The 12868-nt window shown below is 42.2% G+C and overlaps 10 pseudogenes; all 10 read left to right on the forward strand.

Annotated features, from left to right (window-relative positions):
* Positions 1-317: 317 nt before the first annotated feature.
* LOC149474458 (5S ribosomal RNA) lies at positions 318-436 on the forward strand (annotated as a pseudogene).
* A 1075-nt stretch (positions 437-1511) lies between these two features.
* On the forward strand, positions 1512-1630 carry LOC149474459 (5S ribosomal RNA; annotated as a pseudogene).
* Positions 1631-3886: 2256 nt separating this feature from the next.
* LOC149474460 (5S ribosomal RNA) lies at positions 3887-4005 on the forward strand (annotated as a pseudogene).
* A 1075-nt stretch (positions 4006-5080) lies between these two features.
* Positions 5081-5199, forward strand: LOC149474461 (5S ribosomal RNA; annotated as a pseudogene).
* Positions 5200-6274: 1075 nt separating this feature from the next.
* Positions 6275-6393, forward strand: LOC149474462 (5S ribosomal RNA; annotated as a pseudogene).
* Positions 6394-7467: 1074 nt separating this feature from the next.
* Positions 7468-7586, forward strand: LOC149474463 (5S ribosomal RNA; annotated as a pseudogene).
* A 1075-nt stretch (positions 7587-8661) lies between these two features.
* Positions 8662-8780, forward strand: LOC149474464 (5S ribosomal RNA; annotated as a pseudogene).
* A 1074-nt stretch (positions 8781-9854) lies between these two features.
* On the forward strand, positions 9855-9973 carry LOC149474465 (5S ribosomal RNA; annotated as a pseudogene).
* Positions 9974-11047: 1074 nt separating this feature from the next.
* Positions 11048-11166, forward strand: LOC149474466 (5S ribosomal RNA; annotated as a pseudogene).
* A 1075-nt stretch (positions 11167-12241) lies between these two features.
* Positions 12242-12360, forward strand: LOC149474467 (5S ribosomal RNA; annotated as a pseudogene).
* The last annotated feature ends 508 nt before the right edge of the window (positions 12361-12868 follow it).

Genomic DNA, 12868 nt, shown 5'->3' on the forward strand with positions numbered 1-12868 from the left:
GCAGGTGCTGTAGGCTTTTTCTTTTTTAATTATGAGGTTTACCCTTTTACGGTTGACAGAAAACAGGGTCTTCTTACCTGAATACACCAGTTTAGGAGGTTGTTTAGAGTTTATTAATGCTTGAAATCAAATATCATTTTTTATTTCTATTAAATGTAAGATTTTTTTATTATAGCTCAATGTTTGATGGCCATAATAAAGGGATTTCATCATAATTGCCCAGAAGTGTCTTTGATAGTACACCGAGTAATTATGTAATGTCTCTTCCCTGCTTTTAGTCTGGTTGTATTGCACAACTGTACAATGGAGAAGATGTAGCCTACGGCCACACTACCCTGAATGCTCCTGATCTCATCTGATCTCAAAAGCTGAGCAGGGTTAGGCCTGGTTAGTACTTGGATTGGTCAACGCCTGGGAATACCAGGTGCTGTAGGCTTCTTTTCTTAGATTATAAATATTCAGGCAGCACAGTGGCTAAATGGTTAGCACGTTGGCCTGGCAGTACTAGGTTCGTTGGGTCGAAGCCCAGCCATGCCACCACCTGCCTGGAGTTTGCATGTCCTCCCTGTGACTGCGTGGTTTTCCTCCGGGTACTCCGGTTTCCTCCCACACTCCAAAGACATGCTGGTAGGTTAATTGGCTCCTGTCTAAATTGTCCCTAGTATGTGTATATTTGAATGTGAGTTAGGAACTTTAGATTGTACGTCCCTTGAGGGTTAGGGACTGATGTGAATGTACAATATAAAGCGCTGCGTAAATTGACGGCGCTATATAAGTACCTGAAATAAATAAATAATGAAGGTATACCCTCTTACAGAGGACCGACAACTGGGCCTTCTTTCCTGAAAGCACCAGTTTCGGAATTTTTAAGAGTAGTTTAAGGCGTGGATACAAATGCCCCTTTTTAATGTATGGTAAATGTAAGATGTTAATATTCCAGCTAAATGTGTGACGGACATAAGGAAGGGATTTCATCATAATTGCCTAGAAGTTTTTATGATAGTGCACCGAGCAGTTATGTAATTCCACTATGTCTTTTCACTGCTCTTGGCCAGGTTGAATCGCACAAGTGTGAAATGGAGAAGAAGATGCCTACGGCCACACCACCCCGAATGCGCCCGATCTGATTTGACCTCGGAAGCTTTGCAGGGTTGGGCCTGGTTAATACTTGGATGGGTTGCCTTCCTTGGATTAGCAGGTGCTGTAGGCTTTTTCTTTTTTAATTATGAGGTTTACCCTTTTACGGTTGACAGAAAACAGGGTCTTCTTACCTGAATACACCAGTTTAGGAGGTTGTTTAGAGTTTATTAATGCTTGAAATCAAATATCATTTTTTATTTCTATTAAATGTAAGATGTTTCTATTATAGCTCAATGTTTGATGGCCATAATAAAGGGATTTCATCATAATTGCCCAGAAGTGTCTTTGATAGTACACCGAGTAATTATGTAATGTCTCTTCCCTGCTTTTAGTCTGGTTGTATTGCACAACTGTACAATGGAGAAGATGTAGCCTACGGCCTCACTACCCTGAATGCTCCTGATCTCATCTGATCTCAAAAGCTGAGCAGGGTTAGGCCTGGTTAGTACTTGGATTGGTCAACGCCTGGGAATACCAGGTGCTGTAGGCTTCTTTTCTTAGATTAAAAATATTCGGGCAGCACAGTGGCTATATGGGTAGCACGTTGGCCTTGCAGTTCCTGGTTCGTTGGGTCGAAGCCCAGCCATGCCACCACCTGCCTGGAGTTTGCATGTTCTCCCTGTGACTGCGTGGTTTTCCTCCGGGTACTCCGGTTTCCTCCCACACTCCAAAGACATGCTGGTATGTTAATTGGCTCCTGTCTAAATTGTCCCTAGTATGTGTATATATGAATGTGAGTTAGGAACTTTAGATTGTACGTCCCTTGAGGGTTAGGGACTGATGTGAATGTACAATATAAAGCGCTGCGTAAATTGACGGCGTTATATAAGTACCTGAAATAAATAAATAATGAAGGTATACCCTCTTACAGAGGACCGACAACTGGGCCTTCTGTCCTGAAAGCACCAGTTTTGGAATTTTTAAGAGTAGTTTAAGGCATGGATACAAATGCCCCTTTTTAATGTATGGTAAATGTAAGATGTTAATATTCCAGCTAAATGTGTGACGGACATAAAGAAGGGATTTCATCATAATTGCCTAGAAGTTTTTATGATAGTGCACCGAGCAGTTATGTAATTCCACTATGTCTTTTCACTGCTCTTGGCCAGGTTGAATTGCACAAGTGTGAAATGGAGAAGAAGGTGCCTACGGCCACACCACCCCGAATGCGCCCGATTTGATTTGACCTCGGAAGCTTTGCAGGGTTGGGCCTGGTTAATACTTGGATGGGTTGCCTTCCTTGGATTAGCAGGTGCTGTAGGCTTTTTCTTTTTTAATTATGAGGTTTACCCTTTTACGTTTGACAGAAAACAGGGTCTTCTTACCTGAATACACCAGTTTAGGAGGTTGTTTAGAGTTTATTAATCCTTGAAATCAAATATTTTTTATTTCTATTAAATGTAAGATGTTTCTATTATAGCTCAATGTGTGATGGCCATAATAAAGGGATTTCATCATAATTGCCCAGAAGTGTCTTTGATAGTACACCGAGTAATTATGTAATGTCTCTTCTCTGCTTTTAGTCTGGTTGTGTTGCACAACTGTACAATGGAGAAGATGTAGCCTACGGCCACCCTACCCTGAATGCTCCTGATCTCAAAAGCTGAGCAGGGTTAGGCCTGGTTAGTACTTGGATTGGTCAACGCCTGGGAATACCAGGTGCTGTAGGCTTCTTTTCTTAGATTATAAATATTCGGGCAGCACAGTGGCTATATGGGTAGCACGTTGGCCTGGCAGTTCCTGGTTCGTTGGGTCGAAGCCCAGCCATGCCACCACCTGCCTGGAGTTTGCATGTTCTCCCTGTGACTGCGTGGTTTTCCTCCGGGTACTCCGGTTTCCTCCCACACTCCAAAGACATGCTGGTAGGTTAATTGGCTCCTGTCTAAATTGTCCCTAGTATGTGTATATATGAATGTGAGTTAGGAACTTTAGATTGTACGTCCCTTGAGGGTTAGGGACTGATGTGAATGTACAATATAAAGCGCTGCGTAAATTGACGGCGCTATATAAGTACCTGAAATAAATAAATAATGAAGGTATACCCTCTTACAGAGGACCGACAACTGGGCCTTCTGTCCTGAAAGCACCAGTTTCGGAATTTTTAAGAGTAGTTTAAGGCGTGGATACAAATGCCCCTTTTTAATGTATGGTAAATGTAAGATGTTAATATTCCATTTAAATGTGTGACGGACATAAAGAAGGGATTTCATCATAATTGCCTAGAAGTTTTTATGATAGTGCACCGAGCAGTTATGTAATTCCACTATGTCTTTTCACTGCTCTTGGCCAGGTTGAATTGCACAACTGTGAAATGGAGAAGAAGGTGCCTACGGCCACACCAACCCGAATGCGCCCGATCTGATTTGACCTCGGAAGCTTTGCAGGGTTGGGCCTGGTTAATACTTGGATGGGTTGCCTTCCTTGGATTAGCAGGTGCTGTAGGCTTTTTCTTTTTTAATTATGAGGTTTACCCTTTTACGGTTGACAGAAAACAGGGTCTTCTTACCTGAATACACCAGTTTAGGAGGTTGTTTAGAGTTTATTAATGCTTGAAATCAAATATCATTTTTTATTTCTATTAAATGTAAGATGTTTCTATTATAGCTCAATGTTTGATGGCCATAATAAAGGGATTTCATCATAATTGCCCAGAAGTGTCTTTGATAGTACACCGAGTAATTATGTAATGTCTCTTCCCTGCTTTTAGTCTGGTTGTATTGCACAACTGTACAATGGAGAAGATGTAGCCTACGGCCACACTACCCTGAATGCTCCTGATCTCATCTGATCTCAAAAGCTGAGCAGGGTTAGGCCTGGTTAGTACTTGGATTGGTCAACGCCTGGGAATACCAGGTGCTGTAGGCTTCTTTTCTTAGATTATAAATATTCGGGCAGCACAGTGGCTATATGGGTAGCACGTTGGCCTGGCAGTTCCTGGTTCGTTGGGTCGAAGCCCAGCCATGCCACCACCTGCCTGGAGTTTGCATGTTCTCCCTGTGACTGCGTGGTTTTCCTCCGGGTACTCCGGTTTCCTCCCACACTCCAAAGACATGCTGGTAGGTTAATTGGCTCCTGTCTAAATTGTCCCTAGTATGTGTATATATGAATGTGAGTTAGGAACTTTAGATTGTACGTCCCTTGAGGGTTAGGGACTGATGTGAATGTACAATATAAAGCGCTGCGTAAATTGACGGCGCTATATAAGTACCTGAAATAAATAAATAATGAAGGTATACCCTCTTACAGAGGACCGACAACTGGGCCTTCTGTCCTGAAAGCACCAGTTTCGGAATTTTTAAGAGTAGTTTAAGGCGTGGATACAAATGCCCCTTTTTAATGTATGGTAAATGTAAGATGTTAATATTCCAGCTAAATGTGTGACGGACATAAAGAAGGGATTTCATCATAATTGCCTAGAAGTTTTTATGATAGTGCACCGAGCAGTTATGTAATTCCACTATGTCTTTTCACTGCTCTTGGCCAGGTTGAATTGCACAACTGTGAAATGGAGAAGAAGGTGCCTACGGCCACACCAACCCGAATGCGCCCGATCTGATTTGACCTCGGAAGCTTTGCAGGTTTGGGCCTGGTTAATACTTGGATGGGTTGCCTTCCTTGGATTAGCAGGTGCTGTAGGCTTTTTCTTTTTTAATTATGAGGTTTACCCTTTTACGGTTGACAGAAAACAGGGTCTTCTTACCTGAATACACCAGTTTAGGAGGTTGTTTAGAGTTTATTAATGCTTGAAATCAAATATCATTTTTTATTTCTATTAAATGTAAGATGTTTCTATTATAGCTCAATGTTTGATGGCCATAATAAAGGGATTTCATCATAATTGCCCAGAAGTGTCTTTGATAGTACACCGAGTAATTATGTAATGTCTCTTCACTGCTTTTAGTCTGGTTGTATTGCACAACTGTACAATGGAGAAGATGTAGCCTACGGCCACACTACCCTGAATGCTCCTGATCTCATCTGATCTCAAAAGCTGAGCAGGGTTAGGCCTGGTTAGTACTTGGATTGGTCAACGCCTGGGAATACCAGGTGCTGTAGGCTTCTTTTCTTAGATTATAAATATTCGGGCAGCACAGTGGCTATATGGGTAGCACGTTGGCCTGGCAGTTCCTGGTTCGTTGGGTCGAAGCCCAGCCATGCCACCACCTGCCTGGAGTTTGCATGTTCTCCCTGTGACTGCGTGGTTTTCCTCCGGGTACTCCGGTTTCCTCCCACACTCCAAAGACATGCTGGTAGGTTAATTGGCTCCTGTCTAAATTGTCCCTAGTATGTGTATATATGAATGTGAGTTAGGAACTTTAGATTGTACGTCCCTTGAGGGTTAGGGACTGATGTGAATGTACAATATAAAGCGCTGCGTAAATTGACGGCGCTATATAAGTACCTGAAATAAATAAATAATGAAGGTATACCCTCTTACAGAGGACCGACAACTGGGCCTTCTTTCCTGAAAGCACCAGTTTCTGAATTTTTAAGAGTAGTTTAAGGCGTGGATACAAATGCCCCTTTTTAATGTATGGTAAATGTAAGATGTTAATATTCCAGCTAAATGTGTGACGGACATAAAGAAGGGATTTCATCATAATTGCCTAGAAGTTTTTATGATAGTGCACCGAGCAGTTATGTAATTCCACTATGTCTTTTCACTGCTCTTGGCCAGGTTGAATTGCACAAGTGTGAAATGGAGAAGAAGGTGCCTACGGCCACACCAACCCGAATGCGCCCGATCTGATTTGACCTCGGAAGCTTTGCAGGGTTGGGCCTGGTTAATACTTGGATGGGTTGCCTTCCTTGGATTAGCAGGTGCTGTAGGCTTTTTCTTTTTTAATTATGAGGTTTACCCTTTTACGGTTGACAGAAAACAGGGTCTTCTTACCTGAATACACCAGTTTAGGAGGTTGTTTAGAGTTTATTAATGCTTGAAATCAAATATCATTTTTTATTTCTATTAAATGTAAGATGTTTCTATTATAGCTCAATGTTTGATGGCCATAATAAAGGGATTTCATCATAATTGCCCAGAAGTGTCTTTGATAGTACACCGAGTAATTATGTAATGTCTCTTCCCTGCTTTTAGTCTGGTTGTATTGCACAACTGTACAATGGAGAAGATGTAGCCTACGGCCACACTACCCTGAATGCTCCTGATCTCATCTGATCTCAAAAGCTGAGCAGGGTTAGGCCTGGTTAGTACTTGGATTGGTCAACGCCTGGGAATACCAGGTGCTGTAGGCTTCTTTTCTTAGATTATAAATATTCGGGCAGCACAGTGGCTAAATGGTTAGCACGTTGGCCTGGCAGTACTAGGTTCGTTGGGTCGAAGCCCAGCCATGCCACCACCTGCCTGGAGTTTGCATGTTCTCCCTGTGACTGCGTGGTTTTCCTCCGGGTACTCCGGTTTCCTCCCACACTCCAAAGACATGCTGGTAGGTTAATTGGCTCCTGTCTAAATTGTCCCTAGTATGTGTATATTTGAATGTGAGTTAGGAACTTTAGATTGTACGTCCCTTGAGGGTTAGGGACTGATGTGAATGTACAATATAAAGCGCTGCGTAAATTGACGGCGCTATATAAGTACCTGAAATAAATAAATAATGAAGGTATACCCTCTTACAGAGGACCGACAACTGGGCCTTCTTTCCTGAAAGCACCAGTTTCGGAATTTTTAAGAGTAGTTTAAGGCGTGGATACAAATGCCCCTTTTTAATGTATGGTAAATGTAAGATGTTAATATTCCAGCTAAATGTGTGACGGACATAAAGAAGGGATTTCATCATAATTGGCTAGAAGTTTTTATGATAGTGCACCGAGCAGTTATGTAATTCCACTATGTCTTTTCACTGCTCTTGGCCAGGTTGAATTGCACAACTGTGAAATGGAGAAGAAGGTGCCTACGGCCACACCAACCCGAATGCGCCCGATCTGATTTGACCTCGGAAGCTTTGCAGGGTTGGGCCTGGTTAATACTTGGATGGGTTGCCTTCCTTGGATTAGCAGGTGCTGTAGGCTTTTTCTTTTTTAATTATGAGGTTTACCCTTTTACGGTTAACAGAAAACAGGGTCTTCTTACCTGAATACACCAGTTTAGGAGGTTGTTTAGAGTTTATTAATGCTTGAAATCAAATATAATTTTTTATTTCTATTAAATGTAAGATGTTTCTATTATAGCTCAATGTTTGATGGCCATAATAAAGGGATTTCATCATAATTGCCCAGAAGTGTCTTGATAGTACACCGAGTAATTATGTAATGTCTCTTCACTGCTTTTAGTCTGGTTGTATTGCACAACTGTACAATGGAGAAGATGTAGCCTACGGCCACACTACCCTGAATGCTCCTGATCTCATCTGATCTCAAAAGCTGAGCAGGGTTAGGCCTGGTTAGTACTTGGATTGGTCAACGCCTGGGAATACCAGGTGCTGTAGGCTTCTTTTCTTAGATTATAAATATTCGGGCAGCACAGTGGCTATATGGGTAGCACGTTGGCCTGGCAGTTCCTGGTTCGTTGGGTCGAAGCCCAGCCATGCCACCACCTGCCTGGAGTTTGCATGTTCTCCCTGTGACTGCGTGGTTTTCCTCCGGGTACTCCGGTTTCCTCCCACACTCCAAAGACATGCTGGTAGGTTAATTGGCTCCTGTCTAAATTGTCCCTAGTATGTGTATATATGAATGTGAGTTAGGAACTTTAGATTGTACGTCCCTTGAGGGTTAGGGACTGATGTGAATGTACAATATAAAGCGCTGCGTAAATTGACGGCGCTATATAAGTACCTGAAATAAATAAATAATGAAGGTATACCCTCTTACAGAGGACCGACAACTGGGCCTTCTTTCCTGAAAGCACCAGTTTCGGAATTTTTAAGAGTAGTTTAAGGCGTGGATACAAATGCCCCTTTTTAATGTATGGTAAATGTAAGATGTTAATATTCCAGCTAAATGTGTGACGGACATAAAGAAGGGATTTCATCATAATTGCCTAGAAGTTTTTATGATAGTGCACCGAGCAGTTATGTAATTCCACTATGTCTTTTCACTGCTCTTGGCCAGGTTGAATTGCACAACTGTGAAATGGAGAAGAAGGTGCCTACGGCCACACCAACCCGAATGCGCCCAATCTGATTTGACCTCGGAAGCTTTGCAGGGTTGGGCCTGGTTAATACTTGGATGGGTTGCCTTCCTTGGATTAGCAGGTGCTGTAGGCTTTTTCTTTTTTAATTATGAGGTTTACCCTTTTACGGTTGACAGAAAACAGGGTCTTCTTACCTGAATACACCAGTTTAGGAGGTTGTTTAGAGTTTATTAATCCATGAAATCAAATATCATTTTTTATTTCTATTAAATGTAAGATGTTTCTATTATAGCTCAATGTTTGATGGCCATAATAAAGGGATTTCATCATAATTGCCCAGAAGTGTCTTTGATAGTACACCGAGTAATTATGTAATGTCTCTTCCCTGCTTTTAGTCTGGTTGTATTGCACAACTGTACAATGGAGAAGATGTAGCCTACGGCCACACTACCCTGAATGCTCCTGATCTCATCTGATCTCAAAAGCTGAGCAGGGTTAGGCCTGGTTAGTACTTGGATTGGTCAACGCCTGGGAATACCAGGTGCTGTAGGCTTCTTTTCTTAGATTATAAATATTCGGGCAGCACAGTGGCTATATGGGTAGCACGTTGGCCTGGCAGTTCCTGGTTCGTTGGGTCGAAGCCCAGCCATGCCACCACCTGCCTGGAGTTTGCATGTTCTCCCTGTGACTGCGTGGTTTTCCTCCGGGTACTCCGGTTTCCTCCCACACTCCAAAGACATGCTGGTAGGTTAATTGGCTCCTGTCTAAATTGTCCCTAGTATGTGTATATTTGAATGTGAGTTAGGAACTTTAGATTGTACGTCCCTTGAGGGTTAGGGACTGATGTGAATGTACAATATAAAGCGCTGCGTAAATTGACGGCGCTATATAAGTACCTGAAATAAATAAATAATGAAGGTATACCCTCTTACAGAGGACCGACAACTGGGCCTTCTTTCCTGAAAGCACCAGTTTCGGAATTTTTAAGAGTAGTTTAAGGCGTGGATACAAATGCCCCTTTTTAATGTATGGTAAATGTAAGATGTTAATATTCCAGCTAAATGTGTGACGGACATAAAGAAGGGATTTCATCATAATTGCCTAGAAGTTTTTATGATAGTGCATCGAGCAGTTATGTAATTCCACTATGTCTTTTCACTGCTCTTGGCCAGGTTGAATTGCACAAGTGTGAAATGGAGAAGAAGGTGCCTACGGCCACACCACCCCAAATGCGCCCGATTTGATTTGACCTCGGAAGCTTTGCAGGGTTGGGCCTGGTTAATATTTGGATGGGTTGCCTTCCTTGGATTAGCAGGTGCTGTAGGCTTTTTCTTTTTTAATTATGAGGTTTACCCTTTTACGTTTGACAGAAAACAGGGTCTTCTTACCTGAATACACCAGTTTAGGAGGTTGTTTAGAGTTTATTAATGCTTGAAATCAAATATAATTTTTTATTTCTATTAAATGTAAGATGTTTCTATTATAGCTCAATGTTTGATGGCCATAATAAAGGGATTTCATCATAATTGCCCAGAAGTGTCTTGATAGTACACCGAGTAATTATGTAATGTCTCTTCACTGCTTTTAGTCTGGTTGTATTGCACAACTGTACAATGGAGAAGATGTAGCCTACAGCCACACTACCCTGAATGCTCCTGATCTCATCTGATCTCAAAAGCTGAGCAGGGTTAGGCCTGGTTAGTACTTGGATTGGTCAACGCCTGGGAATACCAGGTGCTGTAGGCTTCTTTTCTTAGATTATAAATATTCGGGCAGCACAGTGGCTAAATGGTTAGCACGTTGGCCTGGCAGTACTAGGTTCGTTGGGTCCAAGCCCAGCCATGCCACCACCTGCCTGGAGTTTGCATGTTCTCTCTGTGACTGCGTGGTTTTCCTCCGGGTACTCCGGTTTCCTCCCACACTCCAAAGACATGCTGGTAGGTTAATTGGCTCCTGTCTAAATTGTCCCTAGTATGTGTATATATGAATGTGAGTTAGGAACTTTAGATTGTACGTCCCTTGAGGGTTAGGGACTGATGTGAATGTACAATATAAAGCGCTGCGTAAATTGACGGCGCTATATAAGTACCTGAAATAAATAAATAATGAAGGTATACCCTCTTACAGAGGACCGACAACTGGGCCTTCTTTCCTGAAAGCACCAGTTTCGGAATTTTTAAGAGTAGTTTAAGGCGTGGATACAAATGCCCCTTTTTAATGTATGGTAAATGTAAGATGTTAATATTCCAGCTAAATGTGTGACGGACATAAAGAAGGGATTTCATCATAATTGCCTAGAAGTTTTTATGATAGTGCACCGAGCAGTTATGTAATTCCACTATGTCTTTTCACTGCTCTTGGCCAGGTTGAATTGCACAAGTGTGAAATGGAGAAGAAGGTGCCTACGGCCACACCACCCCGAATGCGCCCGATCTGATTTGACCTCGGAAGCTTTGCAGGGTTGGGCCTGGTTAATACTTGGATGGGTTGCCTTCCTTGGATTAGCAGGTGCTGTAGGCTTTTTCTTTTTTAATTATGAGGTTTTCCCTTTTACGGTTGACAGAAAACAGGGTCTTCTTACCTGAATACACCAGTTTAGGAGGTTGTTTAGAGTTTATTAATGCTTGAAATCAAATATAATTTTTTATTTCTATTAAATGTAAGATGTTTCTATTATAGCTCAATGTTTGATGGCCATAATAAAGGGATTTCATCATAATTGCCCAGAAGTGTCTTGATAGTACACCGAGTAATTATGTAATGTCTCTTCACTGCTTTTAGTCTGGTTGTATTGCACAACTGTACAATGGAGAAGATGTAGCCTACGGCCACACTACCCTGAATGCTCCTGATCTCATCTGATCTCAAAAGCTGAGCAGGGTTAGGCCTGGTTAGTACTTGGATTGGTCAACGCCTGGGAATACCAGGTGCTGTAGGCTTCTTTTCTTAGATTATAAATATTCGGGCAGCACAGTGGCTATATGGGTAGCACGTTGGCCTGGCAGTTCCTGGTTCGTTGGGTCGAAGCCCAGCCATGCCACCACCTGCCTGGAGTTTGCATGTTCTCCCTGTGACTGCGTGGTTTTCCTCCGGGTACTCCGGTTTCCTCCCACACTCCAAAGACATGCTGGTAGGTTAATTGGCTCCTGTCTAAATTGTCCCTAGTATGTGTATATATGAATGTGAGTTAGGAACTTTAGATTGTACGTCCCTTGAGGGTTAGGGACTGATGTGAATGTACAATATAAAGCGCTGCGTAAATTGACGGCGCTATATAAGTACCTGAAATAAATAAATAATGAAGGTATACCCTCTTACAGAGGACCGACAACTGGGCCTTCTTTCCTGAAAGCACCAGTTTCGGAATTTTTAAGAGTAGTTTAAGGCGTGGATACAAATGCCCCTTTTTAATGTATGGTAAATGTAAGATGTTAATATTCCAGCTAAATGTGTGACGGACATAAAGAAGGGATTTCATCATAATTGCCTAGAAGTTTTTATGATAGTGCACCGAGCAGTTATGTAATTCCACTATGTCTTTTCACTGCTCTTGGCCAGGTTGAATTGCACAACTGTGAAATGGAGAAGAAGGTGCCTACGGCCACACCAACCCGAATGCGCCCAATCTGATTTGACCTCGGAAGCTTTGCAGGGTTGGGCCTGGTTAATACTTGGATGGGTTGCCTTCCTTGGATTAGCAGGTGCTGTAGGCTTTTTCTTTTTTAATTATGAGGTTTACCCTTTTACGGTTGACAGAAAACAGGGTCTTCTTACCTGAATACACCAGTTTAGGAGGTTGTTTAGAGTTTATTAATCCATGAAATCAAATATCATTTTTTATTTCTATTAAATGTAAGATGTTTCTATTATAGCTCAATGTTTGATGGCCATAATAAAGGGATTTCATCATAATTGCCCAGAAGTGTCTTTGATAGTACACCGAGTAATTATGTAATGTCTCTTCCCTGCTTTTAGTCTGGTTGTATTGCACAACTGTACAATGGAGAAGATGTAGCCTACGGCCACACTACCCTGAATGCTCCTGATCTCATCTGATCTCAAAAGCTGAGCAGGGTTAGGCCTGGTTAGTACTTGGATTGGTCAACGCCTGGGAATACCAGGTGCTGTAGGCTTCTTTTCTTAGATTATAAATATTCGGGCAGCACAGTGGCTATATGGGTAGCACGTTGGCCTGGCAGTTCCTGGTTCGTTGGGTCGAAGCCCAGCCATGCCACCACCTGCCTGGAGTTTGCATGTTCTCCCTGTGACTGCGTGGTTTTCCTCCGGGTACTCCGGTTTCCTCCCACACTCCAAAGACATGCTGGTAGGTTAATTGGCTCCTGTCTAAATTGTCCCTAGTATGTGTATATTTGAATGTGAGTTAGGAACTTTAGATTGTACGTCCCTTGAGGGTTAGGGACTGATGTGAATGTACAATATAAAGCGCTGCGTAAATTGACGGCGCTATATAAGTACCTGAAATAAATAAATAATGAAGGTATACCCTCTTACAGAGGACCGACAACTGGGCCTTCTTTCCTGAAAGCACCAGTTTCGGAATTTTTAAGAGTAGTTTAAGGCGTGGATACAAATGCCCCTTTTTAATGTATGGTAAATGTAAGATGTTAATATTCCAGCTAA

This window comes from Staurois parvus, unplaced genomic scaffold (assembly GCF_062004578.1).
Source record: "Staurois parvus isolate SC_StPar_1 unplaced genomic scaffold, SC_StPar_1.0 ptg000004l, whole genome shotgun sequence".
NCBI classification, from domain to species: Eukaryota; Metazoa; Chordata; class Amphibia; order Anura; family Ranidae; genus Staurois; species Staurois parvus.